At 39.8% G+C, this 27,197-nt stretch overlaps 1 protein-coding gene across 2 annotated transcripts in view; it reads left to right on the forward strand.

Annotated features, from left to right (window-relative positions):
• Nucleotides 1-263: 263 nt before the first annotated feature.
• Nucleotides 264-27,197, forward strand: part of TBCE (tubulin folding cofactor E) — a 115,922-nt gene continuing 88,988 nt past the window's right edge. The window contains exon 1 of one of the 2 annotated variants that reach the window (XM_060126502.1): nt 264-416. The gene's annotated coding sequence lies outside the window, so the exon portion shown is untranslated. Of the gene's footprint in view, nt 417-724; nt 744-27,197 lie in introns of those variants that run through there. The other variant, XM_060126503.1, reaches the window with a different exon arrangement.

The raw sequence follows: 27,197 nt of genomic DNA on the forward strand, positions 1-27,197 counted from the left end.
TTTTGTGGAATCAACCCTACACTCTTCTCTGTGACCACCACAGGCTTCCTCCGTGGTAGATTGTCAATGAACGTGGAACTGAATCTCATACAGGACTTGTAACTCGCTTCCGTGATAACAAGTAAACTGGAACCTGCGCGTCCCATGCGTCGTTCTGTCATCCCGGGTTCCGGGGACTCGCTGGAGCAGCACAGGAGCGGCGAGCTCCGCTAGGTTTGGGCGGTCTGACCACACCTTAGGCTCCCCAGACGCTCGCTGATAATCACCGCAGAGCTCCAGCTGCCGCCGCTCCTTCCCGAGGAGGCGGGACTTCCTGTCTTCCTAAAGGAGCACTTCCGTCCACAGCCGGAAGCTGCTCTGGGGCAAGACGCGAGGTGGGGGCAGCAGCTCAGACCACCCTGGCGGACCGCGGATAGGTGAGCTTCTTAGGGGTCAGGGGAGCGGAGGGAGCCGTGCGTTCTTGGCTGGCTCGTGACCGGTGCACGCCTGCGAGGCTCTCGGTCTGTTTTCCCTTTAGAAACTTCCCAAGTGGCCGGGCGTTGCCTGCTTCCTGGGGCTTTGAGCGAACCCAGCTGCGCCGGGTGCAGAGGAGGCGTTCGTGGGGGCGAGTGGGGTCCCGGGCCGGAGCCCGTGGCGGGCGAGCGGGAGTGGTGGCCCCGCACTGAACTTCACAGAAAAGTCATACTGACTTGTCACTCTGCAAGAGGTGAAACTGGCACAGGCGACCAACGACTTGGTGTCAGGTTAGAGAAACAACCCTGACCATCCAAATCCTTTAACATTTGTGATGCAGGAGAAATAAGGTTAAGTAGGTGGAGAACGTTTACAGGTTTTACATATTACTCACTACCAACCGGGGACTATTCTAGGTTGTGGGTGAGAACAGACTTCTCTTTTGTCTGAAGTTAATATATCCATGGTCACTGTCATTTGATACTTGGCTCAACTGTTTTCATCTTTTTAGGGGTTTTTTGGTAAATATGTAAATAATTTTTTTCTTTTTTTCTTGGCTGCGTTGGGTCTTTGTTGCTGCGCGCGGGCTTTCTCTAGTTGCTGCGAGCGGGGGCTACTCTTTGCGGTGCGCGGGCTTCTCATTGCGGTGGCTTCTCTTGTTGCGGAGCACGGGCTCTAGGCTCGCGGGCTTCAGTAGTTGCGGCACGCGGGCTCAGTAGTTGTGGCTCGCGGGCTCTAGAGCGCAGGTTCAGTAGTTGTGGCGCACGGGTCTTAGTTGCTCCGCGGCATGTGGGATCTTCCCGCACCTGGGCTCGAACCCGTGTCCCCTGCATTGATAGGTGGATTCTTAACCACTGTGCCACCAGGGAAGTCCCTTTACGTATGCTTTTGTAACTAGCATATTGTTGGGGAATTTTTTTTTTTTAAACCAAGCGGACAGTCTCTGCCTTTTGACTGGCAGGCTGACTGTACTTATATTCACTGTCATTACTGAGATATTTGTTGAGGCCTGTAAAACCTTCGGCATCATCCTTGACCCATTTCTTTCTCACCACACATGTAACCTATCAGCAGATGCAAGAACTCGGCCTTCAGAATCTATGCAGAGTCCCAAGCCCTTCTCAGCACCTTCCCTTATTCAAATTACAGCCATCTCTCACCTGGATTTCTGCAGTAGCCACTAAAATAGTCTGCTTTTTCTTTTTTCAGTCTTTCCATCGCATGTAGAGTGATTCTTTTTTTTTTTTTAAATCAAATTATCTCCCTCCTCTCAAAAAATCCTCCATGGACTACCCATTTCACTCAGATTAAAAGCCAGATTCTTCAGAGTGGCCGTCAAGGTTCTGTATGACCTGGCCCTTGCTTTCCCTCTGATCTCATCTCTGGCTACTCTCCCTCTTTGCTCTATGTTGTTGCCTCGGGCACATCCTAACCTCAGGATGTTTACACTTGCAGTTCCTTTGTCAAAATGTCCACATGGTTTAATCCCTTACCTCCCTCCTGTTTTTGTTTTTTTTTTTTTTTTTTGAATATTACCTTCTCAGTGAGGTCTTCCCTGACATAGCCTTCCCTTATATTTCCGTTGTACTCGTTGCCCTTGTACTTATTACGATATGACGTGCCATGTGATTTATTCATTTTTCTGGTTCATTACTGTTTACCCCACTAGGATAGAAGTTTCATGAGAGCAGCTATTTTTCTGTGTTTTGTGTACAGCTGTATCCCTAATGCCTAAAACGATATTTGGCTTTTAGTGGGCTCTCCATAATATAATTGTTGAAAAAATGGATTTGGCCTTTTTTTTTTTTTTGCCATCTGGTACTTTGTACTTTCTGTGCTTTTTCTTTCTCTTTTCTTGCCTTTTTTTGAATTGAGGTTTTGTCTTGTTTTCTCTCTTCACTTTTTCTCTTCTACTTGTTTGGAAGATATGTTACTATATATACGTTACTTCTGTCCTTATAGTGTTAACCTTTTAATTTATCTAATCAGAATCTTAACCCTGCAGAACAATATTGTCTTTACCTGTGAGCTACTGATTTTAACAGGCCTCCTGGATCATCTCAGTACTTATTTTCATAAGATGTAAACATTCAACAATAAAACTAGTAGTTGTTACTATTTTCTGGTGGTTTTGATTTTTTTCCTTTTTGGTTTATTAAAGTAAATTTGTGATACAGCTTAATAGAATATTTACTGTATACTTAGCATTCCAAAGTTTATTTTTTAAGAAGTATGTGATACTTTCCCTACCTTAGCATTTTGCTGGGAAATGTGCAAAAGAGTCCATTAGAAAATAATATGATAGACATTATTAAGTGTGAAATGAATATAAAATAGGTAGAGGCTACCAGAAAAGAGGGAATTTAACAGTTTGCTGGTTATTAGGAGCAGCTGGAATGAATTTGTGGAGGAGTGATTTGGGAATATTTGGTGGTATTTGAAAGTGTGTAGAGAAAAGGCACTGATTGGTTCATTAATTTTATTATTTCTGTTTCATATAGTTGTATCATAAAAATTGTACATTTGGTGTGGATTTCAGTCATTGGTGTTCGAGAGAGAAGACATGTCTACAGCCTCTTCGGAAAGCCTAAGGCTTTCTGGAGGAACTGCTTAAAATGATGAGACAATTCAGTGTGTGAGGGCCAAGGAATTACTGTGAGGATGTAGTAGAACTTGGACACAGGCTTTGACATTAGCTATGACGTGCATGGAGGACAACAGGACATTAGGTTAAGTGAAGTAAGCCGGTCACCAAAGAGAAATACTGTGTGCTTCCACTTCTGTGAGATATTTGGAGCAGTCAGGTTAATAGAAATGGAAGGTGGGGTCTGGGAGAGGAGTCTATGGGGAGTTGTTTCATGGGTAGAGACTTTCCGTTTTGCAAGGCGGAAAAGTTTTGGTGATTGATTGCACAACAGTGTGAATGTATCTAATGCCACTGAACTGTACACTTAAAAATGGTTAAGGTGGGGCTTCCCTGGTGGCGCAGTGGTTGAGAGTCCGCCTGCCGATGCAGGGGACGCCGGTTCGTGCCCAGGTCCGGGAAGATCCCACATGCCACGGAGTGGCTGGGCCCGTGAACCATGGCCGCTGAACCTGTGTGTCCGGAGCCTGTGCTCCGCCACGGGAGAGGCCACAACAGTGAGAGGCCTGCGTACCGCAAAAAAAAAAAAATGGTTAAGGTGATAAATTTTATGGAATGTGTATTTTATGACAATTAAATTTCTTTTTAAAAAGGACGGCAGCTAGGATTCTTTAAAATTGCACTATTAAATACTCAGAAGTTGTTACACTTTAGGTGGTCATTTAAAAGCAATTGACATGTTTTGCCCTTACATTTTCACTTTCTTTAGTCTCCCATCATGAACCTCCAAAACGTCAGTGAAACCCTCTTACATTTCCCTACCTGGAAAGCTTGTTCTCTTGATTTCTGCTGCTCATTTCTGTCAGCTTAACCAGGGAATGGTTTCCACATGGAGTCCTCCTCACTCTTAACCCACCTGTTTCTTCTTCATCACTGAATTGGATCCTTACATTACTAATTATAGGTCTTAATTGTTTGCTGGTAGTTATCTCTTCTAATTAAACTCTGATTTCCTTATAAGTGCATGTCTTCTATTTGCTTATGTTCTTCATGACAGAGAAAGGTTGACGAATGTCCGGATTCACTGCTTGTAAGTTCCTGAGCCAGGATTACTGACTACAGTTCCTAATCTCAGTGAAGCCTGTTTCTTCTTGTTTTTTTTTTTTCCGGTACGCGGGCCTCTCACTGTTCTGGCCTCTCCCTTTGCGGAGCACAGGCTCCGGATGCGCAGGCTCGGTGGCCATGGCTCACAGGCCCAGCCGCTCCGCGGCATGTGGGATCTTCCCAGACCGGGGCTCGAACCAGTGTCTCCTGCATCGGCAGGCAGACTCTCAACCACTGCGCCACCAGGGAAGCCCCTGTTTCTTCTTGATGTTGAGTTTTCTACTGGATAGTTGTCAATCTGTGAATGATAATTCAGACCTCATGCCAATTATTTTGGTACAATTTAGAACAAATATCAGGAAAGATTAAGCAAAATACATTTAGAAAGATAACAGAATACATATTGGAAAACTTTTTTTGAATTTTATTTTTTTTAATACAGCAGGTTCTTATTAGTTACCCATTTTATACATATTAGTGTATATATGTCAATCCCAATCTCCTAATTCATCCCACCCCCCCCTTTCCCCCTTTGGTGTCCATATGTTTGTTCTCTACAACTGTGTCTCTATTTCTGCCCTGCAAACCAGTTCATCTGTACCATTTTCCAGGTTCCACATATATGCGTTAATATACGATATTTGTTTTTCTCTTTTTGACTTACTTCACTCTGTATGACAGTCTCTGTATCCATCCATGTCTCTACAAATGACCCAGTTTCATTCCTTTTTATGGCTGAGTAATATTCCATTGTATGTATGTACCACATCTTGTTTATCTGTTCGTCTGTTGATAGGCATTTAGGTTGCTTCCATGACCTGGCTATTGTAAATAGTGCTGCAATGAACATTGGGGTGCATGTGTCTTTTTGAATTATGGTTTCGTCTGGGTATATGCCCAGTAGTGGGAGTGCTGGGTTATATGGTAATTTTATTTGTAGTATTTTAAGGAACCTCCATACTGTTCTCCATAGTGGCTGTATCAGTTTACATTCACACCAACAGTGCAAGGGAGTTCCCTTTTCTCCACACCCTCTCCAACATTTGTTGTTTGTAGGTTTTCTGATGATGCCCATTCTAACTGGTGTGAGGTAATACCTCATTGTAGTTTTGATTTCCATTTCCCTAATAATTAGTGATTTTGAGCAGCTTTTCATGTACCTGTTGGCCATCTGTATGTCTTCTTTGGAGAAATGTCTGTTTAGATCTTCCAACCATTTTTGGATTGGGTTGTTTGTTTTTTTCATATTGAGCTGCATGGGCTGTTTATATATTTTGGATATTAATCCTTTGTCCATTGATTTGTTTACAAATATTTTCTCCCATTCTTAGGGTTATCTTTTCATCTTGTTTGTAGTTGCCTTTGATTTGCAAAGGCTTTTAAGTTTCATTAGGTCCCATTTGTTTATTTTTGTTTTTATTTCCATTGTTCTAGGGGGTGGATCAAAAAAGATCTTGCTGTGATTTATGTCAAAGAGTGTTCTTCCTATGTTTTCCTCTAAGAGTTTTATAGTGTCCAGTCTTATACTCAGGTCTCTAATCCATTTTAAGTTTATTTTTGTGTATGGTGTTAGAGAGTGTTCTCATTTCATTCTTTTACATGTAGCTGTCCCGTTTTCCCAGCGCCACTTATTGAAGAGACTGTCTTTTCTCCATTGTATATATTTGCCTCCTTTGTCATAGATTAGTTGACCATAGGAGTGTGGGTTTATCTCTGGGCTTTCTATCCTGTTCCATTGATCTGTATTTCTGTTTTTGTGCCAGTACTATATTGTTTTGATGACTGTAGCTTTGTAGTGTAGTCTGAAGTCATGGAGTCTGATTCCTCCAGCTCTGTTTTTATCCTTCAAGAATTCTTTGGCTATTCGGGGTCCTTTGTGTCTCCATACAAATTTTAAGATTTTTTTGTTCTAGTTTTGTAAAAAATGCCATTGGTAATTTGATAGGGATTGTGCTGAATCTGTAGATTACTTTGGGTAGTATAGTCATTTTCACAATATTGATTCTTCCAATCCAAGAACATGGTATATCTCTCCACATGTTTCTATCATCTTTAATTTCTTTCATCAGTGTTTTATAGTTTTCTGCATACAGGTCTTTTGTCTCCTTAGGTAGGTTTATTCCTAGGTATTTTATTATTTTTGTTGCAGTGGTAAATGGGAGTGTTTCCTTAATTTGTCTATCAGATTTTTCATCATTAGTGTATAGGAATGCAAGAGATTTCTGTGCATTAATTTTGTATCCTGCAACTTTACCAAATTCTTTGATTAGCTCTAGTAGTTTTCTGGTGGCATTTTTAGGATTCTCTATGTATAGTATCATGTCATCTGCAAACAATGACAGTTTAACTTCTTCTTTTCCAATTTATATTCTTCTGGTTTCTTTTTCTTCTCTGATTGCCGTGGCTAGGACTTCCAAAACTATGTTGAATAATAGTGGTGAGAGTGGACATCCTTGTCTCGTTCCTGATCTTAGAGGAAATGCTTTCAGTTTTTCACCATTGAGAATGATGTTTGCTGTGGGTTTGTAGTATATGGCCTTTATTATGTTGAGGTAGGTTCCCTCTATGCCCACCTTCTAGAGAGTTTCTATCATAAATGGGTGTTGAATTTTGTCAAAAGCTTTTTCTGCATCTATTGAGATGGTCATATGGTTTTTCTCCTTCGATTTGTTAATATGGTGTATCACATTGATTTGTGTATATTGAAAAATCCTTGCATCCCTGGGATAAATTCCACTTGATCATGGTGTATGATCCTTTTAATGTGTTGTTGGATTCGGTTTGCTAGCATTTTGTTGAGGCTTTTTGCCTCTATATTCATCTGTGATATTGGTTTGTAATTTTCATTTTTTGTACTATCTTTGTCTGGATTAGGTATCAGGGTGATGGTGGCCTTGTAGAATGAGTTTGGGAGTGTTCCTTCCTCTGCAGTTTTTTGGAAGAGTTTGAGGAGGATGAGTGTTAGCTCCTCTCTAAATGTTTGATAGAATTCACCTGTGAAGCCATCTGGTCCTGGACTTTTGTTTGTTGGAAGATTTTTAATCACAGTTTCAATTTCATTACTTGTTATTGGTCTGTTCATATTTTCTCTTTCTTCCTGGTTCAGGCTTGGAAGTTTATACCTTTCTAAGAATTTGTCCATTTCTTCCAGGTTGTCCATTTTATTGGTATAGAGTTGCTTGTAGTAGTCTCTTAGGATGATTTGTATGTCTGCGGTATGTGTTGTAGCTTCTCCTTTTTCATTTATAATTTTATTGATTTGAGTCCTCTCCCTCTTTTTCTTGAGTTTGGCTAATGGTTTATCAATTTTTTTTATCTTCTCAAAGAACCAGCTTTTAATTTTATTGATCTTTGCTATTGTCTTCTTTGTTTCCATTTCATTTAATTCTGCTCTGATCTTTATGATTTCTCTCCTTCTGCTAACTTTGGGTTTTGTTTCTTCTTATTTCTCTAGTTCCTTTAGGTGTAAGGTTAGATTGTTTATTTGAAATTTTTCTTGTTTCTTGACATAGGCTTGTATTGCTATATAAACTTCCCTCTTAGAACTGCTTTTGCAGTATGCCATAGGTTTTGGGTTGTCGTGTTTTCATTGTCATTTGTCTCTAGGTATTTTTAAATTTCCTCTTTGATTTCTTCAGTGATCTCTTGGTTATTTAGTAATGTATTGTTTAGCCTCCCTGTGTTTGTGTTTTTTATGTTTTTTTCCCCTGTACTTGAATTTTAATCACATAGCATTGTGGTCAGAAGAGATGCTTGATATGATTTCAACTTTCTTAAATTTACTGAGGCCTGATTTGTGATCCAAGATGTGGTCTCTTCTGGAGAATGTTCCATGCGCACTTGAGAAGAAAGTGTAATCTGCTGTTTTTGGATGGAATGTCCTATAAATATCAATTAAATCTGTCTGGTCTGTTGTGTCATTTAAAGCTTATGTTTCCTTATTAATAATTCTGTTTGTGTAATCTGTCCATTGGTGTGAGGTGTTAAAGTCCCCGACTATTATTGTGTTACTGTCAATTTCCTCTTTTATAGCTGTTAGCAGTTGCCTTATGTATTGAGGTGCTCCTATGTTGGGTGCATATATATTTATAATTGTTATATCTTCTTCTTGGATTGATCCCTTGATCATTATGTAGTTTCTTTCCTTGTCTCTTGTAACATTCTGTATTTTAAAGTCTACTTTATCTGATATGAGTATTGGTACTCCAGCTTTCTTTTGATTTCCATTTGCATGGAATATCTTTTTCCAGCCCCTCACTTTCAGTCTGTACATTTCCCTAGGTCTGAAGTGGGCCTCTTGTAGACAGCATATATATGGGTCTTGTTTTTGTATCCATTCAGCGAGCCTGTGTCTTTTGATTGGAGCATGTAATCCATTCACGTTTAAGGTAATTATCAATATGTATATTCCTGTTACCATTTTCTTAATTGTTTTGGGTTTGTGTTTGTAGCCTTGTGTTTGCGACTTAGAGAAGTTACTTTAGCTTTTGTTGTAGAGCTGGTTTGGTGGTACTGAATTCTCTTTGATTTTGCTTGTCTGTAAAGCTGGAAAACTTTTTTCTAAAATTAATTCACAAAATGCCAGTGTTTTCACCTTTTCTGTTGTGCATCAGACATCTTTTTTGATCCCTTGGTGGCTAAACCAAGTAGGAAACATGGTAACTGAATCTGTACCTACTGTTGGTTTAGGCTCACTGGGTTTAAACTTCCCCATGTCAGCTACCATTATTTTTTTTAATTTAATTTTTTATTTTATATTATGGTTGATTTACAATGTTGTATTAACTTCAGGTGTACAGCAAAGTGATTCAGTTATACATATACATATATCTATTCTTTTTCAGATTCTTTTCCCATATAGCTGTTACAGAATATTGAGTAGTGTTCCCTGTGCTATAGAGTAGGTCGTTGTTGATTATCTATTTATATATAGTAGTGTGTATATGTTAATCCCAACTTCCCAATTTACCCCTCCCCCTGCCTTCCCCTCTGGTAACCATAAATTTGTTTATAGAGTCTGTAAGTCTGTTTCTGTTTTGTAAATAAGTTCATTTGTATCATTTTTTTTTTTTTTAGATTCCACATGTAAGTGATATCATGTGATATTTCTCTTTCTCTGTCTGACTTCACTTATTATCTAGGTCCATCCACGTTGCTCCAAATGGCATTATTTCTTTTTTTTTTATGGCTGAGTAATATTACATTGTCTTTATGTACCATATCCTCTTTGTCCGTTCCTCTGTTGATGGATATTTAGATTTCATCCATGTCTCGGCTGTTGTAAATAGTGCTGCAGTGGACATTGGGGTGCGTGTATCGTTTCAAGTTATGGTTTTCTCTGGGTATATGCCCAGGAGTGGGATTGCTGGATTGTATGATACCTCTATTTTTAGTTTTTTAAGGAACCTCCATCCTGTTCTCTATAGTGGCTGTACCAATTTACATTCCCACCAACAGTGTAGGGGGATTCCCTTCTCTTCATACCCTGTCCAATATTTACTGTTTGTAGATTTTGTTTTGTTTTGTTTTTTTGTGGTACGCAGGCCTGTCACTGTTGTGGCCTCTCCCATTGCGGAGCACAGGCTCCGGACGTGCAGGCTCAGCGGCCATGGCTCACAGGCCTAGCCGCTCCGCGGCATGTGGGATCTTTCCAGACTGGGGCACGAACCCGTGTCCCCTGCATTGGCAGGCGGACTCTCAACCACTGTGCCACCAGGGAAGTCCTACTGCTTGTAGACTTTTTGATGATGGCCATTCTGATTGCTGTGAGGTGATAACCTCACTGTAGTTTTTTTTTTTTTTTTTTTTTCCCCTTACCTTGTGGTATATACAGTGTTACCAGGAATTGGGTTGAAACCCTGGTTAACACAGAGAGTGCAAACAATTTTTTGTAACCTGAACTTGCGGGACCGAGACCTGCCAGTACTAAGCATCCTGCATCTGGGGAGCTCAAAGTTTTTAGCAACTAGCATCGTAATGGTAGCACTTATTACCCATATATGAGCATAATAGAAAAATTGTGAGCAAAACTGATAAGAAGGGTATCCCTATTAGTTTTTGAATATATTTCACATCATCACCTGGTGACTCTCCGAGCTGGCTGCCCCTGAGAAGCGTGGCTGCCCGTGGTGCCCTCCCCTCTTTAGGGGGTTTACGCTCATGTCCACTCCACGTATCACCCTGGTCTGCCTTGGGGTGGCAGAGGTCAAGGTGCTGATTAAGAGAAAGTCTTGGTTAAAAGCCATGTGGTCATTTATTGCAGCAGCTGTGATTTTGCAAACATGGGCTAGAGTAGTTTTCTGATACTTTAAAATAAGCCCAAAACAACTGTTTTAAGATTGCAAAACAGTGAGTGTTTTGATTTGTCAGTTCCTGCATTTACTAATCACTGAATGTACAATTTCTCTGTGTAAGAGGCTCCACTAGTGCAGGGCCAAGAGCAGTGCCTTACTGTATTTTCTCATCAGCTCTTTTTTTTTTTTTTTAAACATCTTTATTGGAGTATAATTGCTTTACAATGGTATGTTAGTTTCAGCTTCACAACAAAATGAATCAGTTATATATATACATATGTTCCCATATCTCTTCCCGCTTGCGTCTCCCTCCCTTCCACCCTCCCTATCCCACCCCTCCAGGCGGTCACAAAGCACCGAGCTGATCTCCCTGTGCTATGCGGCTGCTTCCCACTAGCTATCTACCTTACGTTTGGTAGTGTATATATGTCCATGCCTTTTTATCGCTTTGTCACCGTTTACCCTTCCCCCTCCTCATAGCCTCAAGTCCATTCTCTAGTAAGTCTGTGTCTTTATTCCTGTTTCACCCCTAGGTTTTTCATGACATTTTTTTTTCCTTAAATTCCATATATATGTGTTAGCATACGGTATTTGTCTCTCTCTTTCTGACTTACTTCACTCTGTATGACAGTCTCTAGGTCTATCCACCTCATTACAAATAGCTCAATTTCGTCTCTTTTTATGGCTGCGTAATATTCCATTGTATATATGTGCCACATCTTCTTTATCCATTCATCCGATGATGGACACTTAGGTTGTTTCCATCTCCGGGCTATTGTAAATAGGGCTGCAATGAACATTTTGGTACATGACTCTTTTTGAATTATGGTTTTCTCAGGGTATATGCCCAGTAGTGGGATTGCTGGGTCATATGGTAGTTCTATTTGTAGCTGTTTAAGGAACCTCCATACTGTTCTCCACAGTGGCTGTATCAATTTACATTCCCACCAACAGTGTAAGACTGTTCCCTTTTCTCCACACCCTCTCCAGCATTTATTGTTTGTAGATTTTTTGATGATGGCCATTCTGACTGGTGTGAGATGATATCTCATTGTAGTTTTGATTTGCATTTCTCTAATGATTAGTGATGTTGAGCATTCTTTCATGTGTTTGTTGGCAGTCTGTATATCTTCTTTGGAGAAATGTCTATTTAGGTCTTCTGCCCATTTTTGGATTGGGTTGTTTGTTTTTTTGTTATTAAGCTGCATGAGCTGCTTATAAATTTTGGAGATTAATCCTTTGTCAGTTGCTTCATTTGCAAATATTTTCTCCCATTCTGAGGGTTGTCTTTTGGTCTTCTTTATGGTTTCCTTTGCTGCGCAAAAGCTTTTAAGTTTCATTAGGTCCCATTTGTTTACTTTTGTTTTTATTTCCATTTCTCTAGGAGGTGGGTCAAAAAGGACCTTGCTGTGATTTATGTCATAGAGTGTTCTGCCTATGTTTTCCTCTAAGAGTTTGATAGTTTCTGGCCTTACATTTAGGTCTTTAATCCATTTTGAGCTTATTTTTGTGTATGGTGTTAGGGAGTGATCTAATCTCATACTTTTACATGTAGCTGTCCAGTTTTCCTAGCACCACTTATTGAATAGGCTGTCCTTTCTCCACTGTACATTTCTGCCTCCTTTGTCAAAGATAAGGTGACCATATGTGCGTGGGTTTATCTCTGGGCTTTCTATCCTGTTCCATTGATCTATCTTTCTGTTTTTGTTCCAGTACCGTACTGTCTTGATTACTGTAGCTTTGTAGTATAGTCTGAAGTCAGGAAGCCTGATTCCTCCAGCTCCATTTTTCTTTCTCAAGATTGCTTTGGCTATTCGGGGTCTTTTGTGTTTCCATACAAATTGCGACATTTTTTGTTCTAGTTCTTTGAAAAATGCCAGTGGTAGTTTCATAGGGATTGCATTGAATCTGTAGATTGCTTTGGGTAGTAGAGTCATTTTCACAATGTTGATTCTTCCAGTCCAAGAACATGGTATATCTCTTCATCTATTTGTATCTTTAATTTCTTTCATCAGTGTCTTATAATTTTCTGCATACAGGTCTTTTGTCTCCTTAGGTAGGTTTATTCCTAGGTATTTTATTCTTTTTGTTGCAGTGGTAAATGGGAGTGTTTCCTTAATTTGTCTATCAGATTTTTCATCCTTAGTGTATAGGAATGCCAGAGATTTCTGTGCATTAATTTTGTATCCTGCTACTTTACCAAATTCATTGATTAGCTCTAGTAGTTTTCTGGTAGCATCTTTAGGATTCTCTATGTATAGTATCATGTCATCTGCAAACAGTGACAGCTTTACTTCTTCTTTTCCGATTTGGATTCCTTTTATTTCCTTTTCTTCTCTGATTGCTGTGGCTAAAACTTCCAAAACTATGTTGAATAAGAGTGGTGAGAGTGGGCAACCTTGTCTTGTTCCTGATCTTAGTGGAAATGCTTTCAGTTTTTCACCATTGAGGACGATGTTGGCTGTGGGTTTGTCATATATGGCCTTTATTATGTTGAGGAAAGTTCCCTCTATGCCTACTTTCTGCAGGGTTTTTATCATAAATGGGTGTTGAATTTTGTCAAAAGCTTTCTCTGCATCTATTGAGATGATCATATGGTTTTTCTCCTTCAGTTTGTTAATATGGTGTATCACGTTGACTGATTTGCGTATATTGAAGAATCCTTGCATTCCTGGAATAAACCCCACTTGATCATGGTGTATGATCCGTTTAATGTGCTGTTGGATTCTGTTTGCTAGTATTTTGTTGAGGATCTTTGCATCTATCTTCATCAGTGATATTGGCCTGTAGTTTTCTTTCTTTGTGACATCCTTGTCTGGTTTTGGTATCAGGGTGATGGTGGCCTCGTAGAATGAGTTTGGGAGTGTTCCTCCCTCTGCTATATTTTGGAAGAGTCTGAGAAGGATAGTTGATAGCTCTTCTCTAAATGTTTGATAGAATTCGCCTGTGAAGCCATCTGGTCCTGGGCTTTTGTTTGTTGGAAGATTTTTAATCACAGTTTCAATTTCAGTGCTTGTGATTGGTCTGTTCATATTTTCTATTTCTTCCTGATTCAGTCTTGGCAGGTTGTGCCTTTCTAAGAATTTGTCCATTTCTTCCAGGTTGTCCATTTTATTGGCATAGAGTTGCTTGTAGTAATCTCTCATGATCTTTTGTATTTCTGCAGTGTCAGTTGTTACTTCTCCTTTTTCATTTCTTATTCTATTGATTTGAGTCTTCTCCCTTTTTTTCTTGATGAGTCTGGCTAATGGTTTATCAATTTTGTTTATCCTTTCAAAGAACCAGCTTTTAGTTTTATTGATCTTTGCTATCATTTCCTTCATTTCTTTTTCATTTATTTCTGATCTGATTTTTATGATTTCTTTCCTCCTGCTAACTTTGGGGTTTTTTTGTTCTTCTTTCTCTAATTGCTTTAGGTGCAAGGTTAGGTTGTTTATTCGAGATGCTTCCTGTTTCTTAAGGTAAGATTGTATTGCTATAAACTTCCCTCTTAGAACTGCTTTTGCTGCATCCCATAGATTTTGAGTCATTGTGTCTCCATTGTCATTTGTTTGTAGGTATTTTTTGATTTCCTCTTTGATTTCTTCAGTGATCACTTCGTTATTAAGTAGTGTATTGTTTAGCCTCCATGTGTTTGTATTTTTTACAGATCTTCTCCTGTAATTGATATCGAGTCTCATAGCATTGTGGTCAGAAAAGATACTTGATACAATTTCAATTTTCTTAAATTTACCAAGGCTTGATTTGTGACCCAAGATATGATCTATCCTGGAGAATGTTCCATGAGCACTTGTGAAAAATGTGTATTCTGTTGTTTTTGGATGGAATGTCCTATAAATATCATTTAACTCCATCTTGTTTAATGTATCATTTAAAGCTTGTGTTTCCTTATTTATTTTCATTTTGGATGATCTGTCCATTGGTGAAAGTGGGGTGTTAAAGTCCCCTACTATGAATGTGTTACTGTCGATTTCCCCTTTTATGGTTGTCAGTATTTGCCTTATGTATTGAGGTGCACCTATGTTGGGTGCATAAATATTTACAATTGTTATATCTTCCTCTTGGATCGATCCCTTGATCATTATGTAGTGTCCTTCTTTGTCTCTTCTAATAGTCTTTGTTTTAAAGTCTATTTTGTCTGATATGAGAATTGCTACTCCAGCTTTCTTTTGGTTTCCATTTGCATGAAATACCTTTTTCCATCCCCTTACTTTCAGTCTGTATGTGTCTCTAGGTCTGAAGTAGGTCTTGTAGACAGCAAATATATGGGTCTTGTTTTTGTATCCATTCAGCCAATCTGTGTCTTTTGGTGGGAGCATTTAATCCATTTACATTTAAGGTAATTATCGATACGTGTGTTCCCATTCCCATTTTCTTAATTGTTTTGGGTTTGTTATTGTAGGTCTTTTCCTTCTTTTGTGTTTCTTGCCTAGAGAAGTTCCTTTAGCAGTTGTTGTAGAGCTGGTTTGGTGGTGCTGAACTCTCTCAGCTTTTGCTTGTCTGAAAAGGTTTTAATTTCTCCATCAAATCTGAATGAGATCCTTGCTGGGTAGACTAATCTTGGTTGCAGGTTTTTCTCCTTCAACACTTTCAATATGTCCTGCCACTCCCTTCTGGCTTGCAGAGTTTCTGCTGAAAGATCAGCTGTTAACCTTATGGGGATTCCCTTGTGTGTTATTTGTTGTTTTTCCCTTGCTGCTTTTAATATGTTTTCTTTGTATTTAATTTTTGACAGTTTGATTAATATGTGTCTTGGCGTATTTCTCCTTGGATTTATCCTGTATGGGACTCTCTGTGCTTCCTGGACTTGATTAACTATTTCCTTTCCCATATTAGGGAAGTTTTCAACTATAATCTCTTCAAATATTTTCTCAGTCCCTTTCTTTTTCTCTTCTTCTTCTGGAACCCCTATAATTCGAATGTTGGTGCGTTTAATGTTGTCCCAGAGGTCTCTGAGACTGTCCTCAGTTCTTTTCATTCTTTTTTCTTTATTCTGCTCTGCAGTAGTTATTTCCACTATTTTATCTTCCAGGTCACTTACCCGTTCTTCTGCCTCAGTTATTCTGCTATTGATCCCATCTAGAGTACTTTTAATTTCATTTATTGTGTTGTTCATCATTGCTTGTTTCATCTTTAGTTCTTCTAGGTCCTTGTTAACTGATTCTTGCATTTTGTCCATTCTATTGTCCATTCTATCTCCAAGATTTCGGATCAACCTTACTATCATTATTCTGAATTCTTTTTCAGGTAGATTGCCTATTTCCTCTTCATTTGTTAGGTCTGGTGGGTTTTTATCTTGCTCCTTCATCTGCTGTGTGTTTTTCTGTCTTTTCATTTTGCTTATCTTACTGTGTTTGGGGTCTCCTTTTTTGCAGGCTGAAGGTTCGTAGTTCCTGTTGTTTTTTGTGTCTGTCCCCAGTGGCTAAGGTTGGTTCAGTGGGTTGTGTAGGCTTCCTGGTGGAGGGGACTAGTGCCTGTGTTCTGGTGGATGAGGCTGGATCTTGTCTTTCTGGTGGGCAGGTCCACGTCTGGTGGTGTGTTTTGGGGTGTCTGTAGACTTATTATAATTTTGGGCAGCCTCTCTGCTAATGGGTGGGGTTGTGTTCCTGTCTTGCTAGTTGTTTGGCATAGGATGTCCAGCACTGTAGCTTGCTGGTCGTTGAGTGAAGCTGGGTGCTGGGGTTGAGGTGGAGATCTCTCAGAGATTTTTGCTGTTTGATATTATGTGCAGCTGGGAGGCCTCTTGTGGACCAGTGTCCTGAAGTTGGCTCTCCCACCTCAGAGGCACAGCACTGCCTCCTGGCTGCAGCACCAAGAGCCTTTCATCCACAGGGCTCCTTAATTTGGGGTGATTTCTTGTCTATTCAGGTATTCCACAGATGCAGGGTATATCAAGTTGATTGTGGAGCTTTAATCCGCTGCTTCTGAGGCTGCTGGGAGAGATTTCCCTTTCTCTTCTTTGTTCTCACAGTTCCCAGGGGCTCAGCTTTGGATTTGGCCCCGCCTGTGCGTGTAGGTCGCCGGAGGGCGTCTGTTCTTCTCTCAGACAGGACGGGGTTAAAGGAGCAGCTGCTTCGGAGGCTCTCATTGTAGTTTTGATTTGCATTTCTCTAATAATTAGAGATTTTGAGCATCTTTTTATGTGCTTTTTGGACATCTGTATGTCTTTGGAGAAATGTCTATTTAGATCTTCTGCCCAGTTTTTGATTAGGTTCTTCCCTTTTTTGATACTGAGCTGCATGAGCTGTTCATATGTTTTGGAGATCAACCAACCAACCTTGTTGGTTGCTTTGTTTGCAAATATTTTCTCCCATTCTGTGGGTTGTCTTTTCGTTTTGTTTATGGTTTCCTTTGTTGTGCAAAAGGTTTTAAGTTTCATTAGGTCCCATTTGTTTACTTTTGGTTTTATTTTCATTATTCTAGGAGGTGGATCCAAAAAGATACTTCTGTGATTTATGTCACGGTGTTCTGCCTATGTTTTCCTCTTAGAGTTTTGTAGTATCCAGTCTTATATTCAGGCCTTTAATCCATTTTGAGTTTATTTTTGTGTATGGTGTTAGAGAATGTTCTAGTTTCATTCTTTTACATGTAGCTGTACAGTTTTCCTAGCACCACTTATTGAAGAGACTGTTTTCTCCATTGTATATTCTTGCCTCCTTTGTCGTATTGTCATAATAGATTAATAGACCATAGGTTTGTGGGTTTATTTCTGGGCTTTCTTTCCTGTTCTATATTTCTGTCTTTGTGCCAGTACCATACTGTCTTGATTACTGTGGCTTTGTAGCATAGTCTGAAGTCAGGGAGCCTGATTCTTCCAGCTCCATTTTTCTTTCTCAGGATTGCTTGGCTATTCGGAGTCTTTTGTGTTTCCATACAAATTTCAAAATTTTTTGTTCTAGTTCTGTGAAAGGTGCCATTGGTAATTTGATAGGAATTGCATTGAATCTGTAGATTCCTTTGGGTAGTGTAGTCATTTTGACAATATTGATTCTTCCAATCCAAGAACATGGTATATTTTTTTATCTGTTTGTGTCATCTTTAATTTCTTCCCCCCCCCCATCTTCAGTTTCTTTCATCACCATCTTGTAGTTTTTGGAGTACAGGTCTTTTGCCTCCTCAGGTAGGCTTATTCCTAGGTATTTTATTCTTTTTGATGCAATGGTAAATTGGATTGTTTCCTTAATTTCTCTTTCTCATCTTTCGTTGTTAGTGTGTAGAAGTACAACAGATTTCTGTGTATTAAGTTAGTTTCTTTTTTGGAGGGGGGGCCATGGTGTGCACCCTGCAGGATCTTAGCTTCCCTGACCAGGGATTGAACCCGTGCCCTCGGCAGTGGAAGTGCGGGATCTTAACCACTGGAGCACCAGGGAAGTCCCTTTGTGTATTAATTTTCTATCCTGCAACTTTACCAAATTCATTGATGAGCTCTAGTAGTTTTCTGGTAGCATCTTTAGGATTCTCTATGTATAGTATCATGTAATCTGCAAAGAGTGACAGTTTTACTTCTCTTTTCCAATTTGGATTCCTTTTATTCTTTTTCTTCTCTGATTGCCATGGCTAGTACTTTGAAAACTATGTTGACTAAAAGTGGAGAGAATGGGTATCCTTGTCTTGTTCCTAATCTTAGAGGAAATGCTTTCAGTTTTTCACCATTGAGAATGATGTTTGCTGTGGGTTTGTCATATATGGCCTTTATCATGTTGAGGTAGTTTCCATCTGAGCTCAGTTTCTGTAGAGTTTTCATCATAAATAGGTGTTGAATTTTGTCAAAACGTTTTTCTGCATCTATTGAGACTATCGTATGTTTTTTATTCTTCAATTTATTAATGTGGTGTATTACCCTGATTGATTTACGGATATTGAATAATCTTTGCATCTCTGGGATAAATCCCACTTGATCATGGTGTATGATCCTTTTAATGAACTGTTGGGTTCAGTTTGCAGTATTTTGTTGAGGATGTTTGCGTCTACGTCCATCAGTGATGTTGGCCTCTAATTTTCTTTTTTTGTGGTATCTTTGTCTGATTTTGGTATCAGGGTAATGGTGGCCTCATAAAATGAGTTTGGAAGTATTCCTTCCTCTGTTTTTTGAAAGAATTTCAGAAGATAGGTGTTAACTCTTCTCTAAATGTTTGATAGAATTTGCTTGTTAAGCCATCTAGCCCTGGACTTTTGTTTGTTGGAAGTTTTTAAATCACAGTTTCAATTTCACTACTTGTGATAGGTCTGTTCATATTTTCTATTTTTTAGTGGTTCAGTCTTGGAAGATTGTACCTTCCTAAGAACTTGTCCATTTCTTCTTAGTTGTCCATTTTATTGGCATCTAGTTGCTTGTAGTAGTCTGTCATGATCCTTTGTATTTCTGTGGTGTCAGCTGTTATTTCTCCATTTTCATTTCTAATTTTATTGATTTGAGCCCTCTTTTTTTCCTGATGAGTCTGGCTAAAGGGTCTCAATTTTGTTTATCGTTTCAAAGGACTAGCTTTTAGTGTCATTTATCTTTTCTATTGTTTCCTTTATCCCTATTTCATTTATTTCTGCTCGGATCTTCAGGGTTTCTTTCCTTCCACTAATTTTAGGTTTTGTTTCTTCTTTCTCTAGTTGCTTTAGGTGTATCCCATAGGTTTTGGATCATTGGGGTTTTGTTTTCATTTGTCTCTAGGTATTTTTTGATTTCCTGTTTGATTTCTTCAGTGATCCATTGGTTGTTTAGTAGCATATTGTTTAGCTTCAATGTGTTTGTGTGTTTTACAGTTGTTTTCTTTCTTGTAGTTGATTTCTAATCTCATAGCATTGTGGTTGGAAAAGATGCTTGATATGATTTCAATTTTCTTAAATTTACCGAGGCTTGCGTTGTGGCCCAGCATGTGATCAGTCCTAGAGAATGTTCCATGTGCCCTTGAATGTGTATTCTGCTGCTTTGGGATGGAATGCTCTATAAATATCATTTAAATCCATCTGGTCAGATGTGTCATTTAAGACCTGTGTTTCCTTATTTATTTTCTGTCTGGATGATCTGTCCATTGATGTAAGTAGGGTGTTAAAGTCCCCGACTATTATTGTGTTATGGTTGATTTCTCCTTTTATGGCTGTTAGCATTTGCCTTATGTATTGAGGTGCTCCTGTGTTGGGTGCATATATACTTATAATTGTTATATTTTGTTCTTGGATTGATCCATTGATCATTATGTAGTGTCCTTCTTTGTCTCTTGTAATAGTCTTTATTTTAAAGTTTATTTTGTCTGATACGAGTATTGCTACTCCAGCTTTCTCTTGATTTCCATTTGCATGGAAAATCTTTTTCCATCTCCTCACTTTGTATGTGTCCCTAGGTGTGAAGTGGGTGTCTTGTAGACAGAATATATAAGGGTCTTGTTTTTATATTCATTCAGCCACTCTGTGTCTTTTGGTTGGAGCATTTAATCCGTTTTCGTTTTCTTTCTTTCTTTATTTATTTTTTGCGGTACACGGGCCTCTCCCGTTGTGGAGCAAGGCTCCGGACGCACAGGCTCAGCGGCCATGACTCACGGGCCCAGCCGCTCTGCGGCATGTGGGATCTTCCTGGACCAGGGCACGAACCTGTGTCCCCTGCATCGGCAGGCGGACTCTCAACCACTGCGCCACCAGGGAAGCCCTTCTTTGATTATTGATATGTATATTCTTATTGCCATTTTGTTCATTGTTTTGGTTTTGTTTTTGTAGGTCTTTTTTCTTCTCTTTCTCTTTTCTTCTCTTGTGATTTGATGACTAAGTTTAGAGTTGTGTTTGGATTCCTTTTTCTTAATCTTCTTTTTTCTTTTAAATTTTGGCAATGGCTTTATTTTATTTTATTTATTTTTTTGCCTGTGCCACGCAGCATGTGGGATCTTAGTTCCCAGACCAGGGATCGAACCCACACCCCCTGCAGTGGATCACAGAGTCTTAACCACTGGGCCATCAGGGAAGTCCTCCCTTTTCTTCTTTGTGTGTATTTATTGTAAAATTTCAGATTGTGGTTACCATGAGGTTTTTTTGTTTTGGTTTTGGTTTTCTTTGACCATGCCGCATGGCTTGTGGGATGTTAGTTCCCTGACCAGGGATCAAACCTGGGCCCTCTGCAGTGGAAGCGCATAGTACTAACTGCTGGACCACCAGTGAATTCCCACCATGAGATTTTGATATAGCAGTCTATACATATACAAGGTTTTTTTAAGTTGTGGGTCTCTTAATTTCAAATGTGTTTCCAATATTCTGCATTTGTACTCTTCTCCTCTCACTGCTGCTGGTTTTGATATCATGTTGTGGATGATTTCCTACCTTTTCTGTAGGTTTGCTTTTACCAGTGAACTTTCCTATTTGTAATTTTCTTGTTTCTGGTTGTTGCATTTTGTTTTCCTTCTGGAGATGTTCCTTTAGTGTTTGTTGTAAAGCTGGTTTGGTTGTGCTGAATTCTCTAGCTTTTGCTTGTCTGTAAAGCTTTTGATTTCTCTGTCAAACCTGAACAAGAGCCTTGCTGGGTAGACTATTCTTGGTTGTAGGTTTTTCCCTTTTACCACTTTAAATATATTGTGCAACTCCCTTCTGGCATGCAGAGTTTCTTCTGAAAAATCAGCTGATAACCTTACAGGAATTCCCCTGTATGTTATTTGTTGTTGTTCTGTTGTTGCTTTTAGTATTTTCTCTTTGTCTTTAATTTTTGTTAATTTGATTAATACGTGTTTCAGTGTGTTCCTCCTTGGGTTAATCCTGTATGGGACTCTTCACGTTTCCTGGACTTGAGTGAATGTTTCCTTTCCCACATTAGGGAATTTTTCAGCTATTACCTCTTCAAATATTTTCTCAGGCCCTTTCTGTCTCTCTTCTCCTCCTGGGACCCCTATGATGCAAATGTTGGTGCATTTAATGTTGTCCTATTGATTGTGCTATTGATTCTCTCTGGTGTATTTTTCATTTCATTTATTTTACTGTTGATCTCTGTTTGTTTTTTAAAGTTTTTAACTCTTTATTAAACATTTCTTGTATCCTCTCAGTCTGTGCCTCCAGTCTTTTTCCAAGATCTTGGATCATCTTTACTATCAGTACTCTGAATTCTTTTTCACGTAGGTTGCCTTTCTCCTCTTCACTTAGTTGTTCTTCTGGGGTTTTATCTTGTTCCTTCGTCTGGAACGTATTTCTCTGCTCCCTCATTTTGTCTGCCTTTCTGTGTTTGTTGTGTCTGTTCCTCAGGCTTCAGGATCATAATTCTTCTTGGTTCTGGTGTCTGCCTCCTTGTGGGTGAAGTTGGTCCAGGGACTTGTGCAGGCTTCCTGGTGGGAGGGACCTGTGCTTGCCCAGTGGTGGGTGGAGCTGGGTCTTGTCCCTGCGGTGGGTAGGGCCGTCTCAAGTAGCGTGTTGATAGGCGGCTGTTGGCTCAGGTCACCTTTAGGCAGCCTGTCTGCTGATGTGTGTGGGGCTGTGTTCCCACATTGTTGGTTGTTTGTCCTGAGGTGTCCCAGCAATGGAGCCTGCACTCTTACGGGTGGGGCCAAGTCTCAGGGCGAAAATGGTGACCTCTGGGAGAGCTCATGCTGGCTGGTGAGTATTCCCTGGGCATCAGTGGCCAGTGCCCTTGCCCCCACAGTGAACCACAGCTGCCCTCGCCTCCCCAGGAGACCCTGCAAGACTCAGAGGCAGGTCTGGCCTAAGCTTCTCTGGAGTCACTGGTTTGCCCTGGGTCCCAGTGCATGTGAAAACTTGTATGTGCCTTACAAGAGTGGAGTCTGTTTTCCCCAGTCCTGTGGAGCTCCTGCACTAAAGCCCCTCTAGCCTTCAAAGCAAAATGCTCTGGGGTCTCCTCCTCTTGATGCCCGACCCCCAGGCTAGAGAGCCTGACATGGGGTTCAGAACTCTCACTCCTGTAGGAGAACCTCTGTGATATATTATTTTCCAGTCTGTGGGTCGCCCACCCGGCAGGTATGGGATTTTGATTATATTTTGAAAGTGCCCCTCCTACTGTCTCGTTGTGGCTTCTTCTTTGTATTTGGGTGTAGAATATCTTGTTTGTTAGGTTCAAGTCTTTTTTTGTCAGTGGTTGTTCAGCAGTTAGTTGTCATTTTGGTGTTTTCATGAGACGAGGTGGGCTCAGATTCATTTACCCTGCCATCTTGTTTTCAGCCTCAGCTACTGTTATTCTGAACTTGTATTTTTTTTGATTTGTGGAATTTTTTCCTTTATTTAAATATAGAATCTGACCACTTATACAAGGTACCTAGAATAGTCAAATTCATAGACTCAGAAAGTACATTGGTAGATGTCAGAGGCCGGGGGGGTGGGGAGGGGAAATGGGGAATTAGTGTTTAATGGGGATAGAGTTTCAGTCAGGAAGGTGAAGAATTTGGGGTATGGATGATGATGAGAGTTGCACAACAGTGTGAATGTACTTAGTGCCACTGAAATGTACAGTTAAATATGGTTAAAGTAGTATGTTTTATGTTATGTGATTTTTACCACAATAAAACAACATAAAAAATGTGGAGTTGTCATCTTAAATGACTAACATATTTACTATATGTTGAACAATTCTATGAATAGTAACTCATTTAATTCCTACAACAGCCCTGTGGTCTTAATGTTATCTACATTTTACAGATGGGGAAATGTAGACACAGGTTAAGTTGTCCAGTCTCCCATAGCTAGCATGTAGCTGGAGAGGTAGAATTTCTCTCCAGACCACTGGCTGCATATAATGTCCATATAACATTAAATAGGAACAAAAATGACCTAAATTCTTACTTATTTTTCAGAATTCTTTCAGTTGCAGGAGAAAGAATCCCAGGTTAAACTGATGTAAACAAAAGAAGGAATTTCATGGTTCAATTAATTGGGCTAATGAAAGGCTTTAGGCATAGCTGGGTTAACTCTGCTTTTCTGTTTGGCCTTGACAAGTTTTTTCTGAAAATAAAAAACACACATAGTGGCAAAGGTGTTCCTCAGCTATTCTAGGTTTAAGTAGTCCTTTTGTTTTAAGATTTTGGGAAAGAGAAAGACCTCTCTTCAAGGGTCCATGTTGTTGACCTAAAACAAGTGGACTGCCAGTTATCTCTCCAGCAAAGATGGGTTTATTTGGGATCAGCAGAGAATTGCAGTTCAGGTTTATAGCCATGTTGGGCCACATGCAAGTCTCTACATGGCAAGGGAAGGAGAAGGCTTTTCTAGAGAGAAAAGGAAGTTGGGAGGGCTAAGTAAACAAAATGTCCATGGTTTTCCCTTGGCTGTGGACTTTCAGGAAAAGGAGTCTTTCCTCCTCTTGGGCTCTGCTAGGGTTGCAGGACATGAGAGCTCCCCCTTTCTGGTCTCCTGACTATTTAACTAAGGTTTCTGTTTATTAATTTTTTTCATTGTCATTTCCTGAAAGATTGGCTCTGTTTGGGTTAGGATCTTCACACATGGACCACTTGCTGTATGCAAGGAAACGGGGTTGAAGGGTTATCACATTGGCCATCCTGGGTCATGTGTCTACTCCTGTAGTGGGGGAATGGTAGCCCACTAGACAGAGAAAGTGCACTTCCCAAAAGGGGATGATGCTGGACTGAAAGGCACAGAAAATAGAACCATTTTGGCAGCATAGGGGCAACTCTTGCTCTTTGTTTACTTGCCTTTCCCAAGTTAAGATTCTTCTACTCTTAAAAAATAACACAGTAGGGGCTTTGCTGGTGGCACAGTGGTTAAGAATCTGCCTGCCAGTGCAGGGGACATGGGTTCAAGCCCTGGTCCTGGAAGATCCTACATGCCACGGAGCAGCTAAGCCCGTGCGCCACAACTACTGAGCCTGCACACTAGAGCCCATGAGCCACAACTACTGAAGCCTGCGCACCTAGAGCCCGTGCTCTGCAACAAGAGAAGCCACTGCAATGAGAAGCCCGCGCACCGCAATGAAGGGTAGCCCCCGCTCGGTGCAACTAGAGAAAGCCCACGTGCAGCAACGAAGACCAAACGCAGCCAGAAATAAAAATAAAGTAAATAAATTTATGAAAAGAAAATAATCTTACCCTTAAAAATACCCCAAAGTTATATTTGAGAAATTATTAAAATTTTGAATAAATATTGTGCAATTAATATAAGGAAAATGAAAGTACTTTGTACAGTGCTGTAATTTATTTTCAATCATATGCTTTGTTATTGATGCTGGAGACTCACCACTAAATTCCTCTCATGTCCTCCAATTTTCTTAATTGATTCTTTATTTAGAATAGAGACCTCTTAGCAGTCTAATGAAGCCTGTGAACTCCTTAGAATGTTTTCAAATACAGAAAAACAGGATTTCAAATGAAATCATTTACATGGAATAAAGTTAACAAAATACTTTTAAAATTGTAATATAATAATATGTGTGTTTCTTTTTCTTTTCTCTTTTTTTTTTTCTGGCCACACTGCATGGCATGCAGGATCTTAGTTCCCCAAGCAGGGATTGAACCCAAGCCCCTGCAGTGGAAGCACAGGGTCTTAACCATTGGGCTACCAGGGAAGTCCCTTTTTTTTTTTTAAATGGTGTGTGTTTCTTTATTAATATGTTAAATAACAGTCTAGTGGCAGGTCTAATAAATATTGTAATTTTGAAGTGGTGATGAATGTAACATTTATTTTGAGATATCTTTAAATGGCTGTAGTGTTACATAAATAATTCTGATCACCAGTGCTGCTAATCCACCTGATTTTGTTTCTTATTTTTATAATTTAGGAAATGCTAAATTTCAGTTAGAAGTTAGTGAAAAATCTTCAGTTTGGAGATACCTTGAGAGTCTGTGGACCTCAGGTAGAGAACACCTTGCTTAGGCTCTGTATGGGTAATCAGCCTAGCACTCCAACTTCCTGGTCCCACTTTGCTCTTATTAGTTGCCTCTGATCCCCAGTCTCATGACCTGTATTATGTTTCTTTGACCATCCTTCCTAGAGACAGGCTTAGGGTTTCTGAGAATCATCCACCTGGACTGTCTATTATTGTGCTCTCCCCACTTTGGGGGAGAGTCATCTGTGCTTTCTTGAATCCACTGAAGCCAGATAATTAACCTTGACTCCCCTCCAATCTGAATTTCTGGTGGTCATGACTTAACCACTGAGATATATTCCCTCCCACATTTTATTCCTAATAAACATGTATAGTAACTCAGATCCTGACCTCTCTTCTCCTTGTCTTCTCAGATAATGATCAACTTCATTCTACCTCTCAGAGGCACTGGGAAAAATAGTTTCAATAAGAATGAAGAAAACTTGATTGAGAAGAATGGATGCTAACATTTTATGGAGAGGGAAAAAGTTGCCTATGAAACATTGAATTAGATGCTGTTGGGAAGAGAGAGTGTGATAGATAACGAAAGCCCTGGAAGAAATAGCCCCAAATTTTTATTTCGGAAGAGATACTGTGGCAAAAGCACAGTAACTGAATTGTGGTTTCAGTGATCCTTGCTAGGAAGATATATGCAGTACTGTGAATATCACTAAAATTTGCTGGGATAGGCTCATTATTTGAATGGAAATATATGTCTTTGTTCAAAACAATCCAGTGTAAGATTTGTGAGAATGATAGTGGATATCAGGAATATACATATACTTGTTGGGAGCCAAGAGTTTTGGCATTAGAGTGGAAAACATGAATGACAAAAGGAGAAAAAAGTAGAAGAGATCTATGGATCATGCTATAGATCATTTGGTAAGAAGGAGAATAAGGTTGTTGCTCCCCTAGTGCAGATTACAAAAGTGGCACAGAACTGTAATATTAACAGCCAAGGAGTTATTTGCTTGGACATATTGAAAGATAATTGGAGTCCAGCACTAGCTGTTTCTGAAGTCGTTTCTATCTGCTCACTTCTTACAGACTGTAATCCTGCCGACCCCTTGGTGGGAAGTATTGCCTCTCAGTATATGACCAACAGAGCAGAACATGACAGAATGGCCAGACAGTGGGCCAAGAGATACACTACATAAATTGGGTTTTCACAACTCTTTTTTTAAAAAATATTTATTTATTTATTTAGGCTGTGCTGGGTCTTACTTGCGTCACTTAGGATCTTTGTTGCGGCATGCAGGATCTTTAGTTGCAGCATGCGGACTCTTAGTTGTGACATGCAGGATCTTTTAGTTGCAGCATGTGGACTTCATAGTTGTGGCATGCGAACTTTTAGTTGTGGCATGCATGCAGGATGTAGTTCCCTGACCAGGGTTTGAACTGGGGTCCCCTGCATTGGGAGCATAGAGTCTTACCCACTGGACCATGAGGGAAGTCCCGGTTTTCACAACTCTACGTTATTTGTCTGTCACAGAGCTGCTTATGATTTTGAAGGGGTGGGGGAGGGTGGGAGTTGGTAAAGAGGAGAGTATTTCTATAACATATTATTCAGTGTTATTTCCTAAGATTTTGTTGTAATTTAAGGTATCTTGCTACAGCAGATAGAATTGGTAATAACAACTATTAAAACTATCATTAATTCTGCAATATTAGCTGAAATGCAGTACAGAGAAGATAGACATTTGGGTTCAGTTTCTTGTCTGTAAATTTAAAACAGCTTAATTTTGTACAGGTTACCCACATGGCCTTTTACGTAAAGTCTTTCCAAGACTACACAGTTATTTTAAAAAATTGGAACTAGTTTTCCCTTCTTGGAAGGGAATATTGATATTTAACAGCTTTTTTTTGGCCAGCTCTGTGCGGCATGTGGGATCTTAGTTCCCTGACCAGGGATCGAACCTGTGCCCCCTGCAGTGGAAGTGCAGAGTATTAACCACCGGACCGCCAGGGAAGTCCCACTACT

This window comes from Lagenorhynchus albirostris, chromosome 16 (genome assembly GCF_949774975.1).
Source record: "Lagenorhynchus albirostris chromosome 16, mLagAlb1.1, whole genome shotgun sequence".
NCBI classification, from domain to species: Eukaryota; Metazoa; Chordata; class Mammalia; order Artiodactyla; family Delphinidae; genus Lagenorhynchus; species Lagenorhynchus albirostris.